This window comes from Stegastes partitus, unplaced genomic scaffold, assembly GCF_000690725.1.
Source record: "Stegastes partitus isolate 25-593 unplaced genomic scaffold, Stegastes_partitus-1.0.2 Scaffold838, whole genome shotgun sequence".
NCBI classification, from domain to species: domain Eukaryota; kingdom Metazoa; phylum Chordata; class Actinopteri; family Pomacentridae; genus Stegastes; species Stegastes partitus.
In genome coordinates this window covers 268,694-269,432 of record NW_007578569.1, presented here as the reverse complement: position 1 = coordinate 269,432, position 739 = coordinate 268,694, and positions in this window count along the sequence as shown.

Here is a 739-nt window from a genome sequence, read left to right as displayed (position 1 = left end):
TTCTCCTCTTCATCACTCTTTACTTGTTCATTAAGAACCAGGAGGGATTTTATTAGTATTTTGTAATATTGTGTATTTTATCTGTGTCTCGATAACTCTTGTTTCTGTGTGACACTAAAAATATTCTGAGACTTATCAGGGACCTGAGTTCCTCCCACCAGCCTCTCGCACTGAAACATAGATACAGATAGATATATAGATATATACATATATAGATAAGTTGTCCTGCTACGTCCAAAGATCTCCAGTCCACTGCCACAATGGACAGAAACCAGAAAACCGGCACACTGAAGAAGCTGAAATCACAGAACTCAGACTGATTGTAATACAAATGACTCGCTGATTGTTGGAATATTTGACAACTGATTAATTAGTTGACAACTAATCGATGAATTGATTCATCGTTGTCGCTGTCCCTCCGAGCGGCTGTGTGGTTCTCAGTGATGACTGGTTAAACTCACTAGAACTGGATTTTGGTCCAGTAGCTGTTGGTTCTGGTCTCTGTTTTATATATATGTATATATTCCTCATCAGGTTTTCTTTTACAGTTGTCCGTGATTGTTTCCACTGTTGTCCTCAGTAGGAAGGTCCAACCGCCTCCTCTCGTCCTCAGCATGAACAAACGCTGCACTGATGGAGGATCTTAACACACAGCTTTAGTCACTGACCTGCTCACCTCCAGGTTTCTACACCTGCATGGTAACTTCATTAAATACAATATTTTAAGATTGTGCGGCAC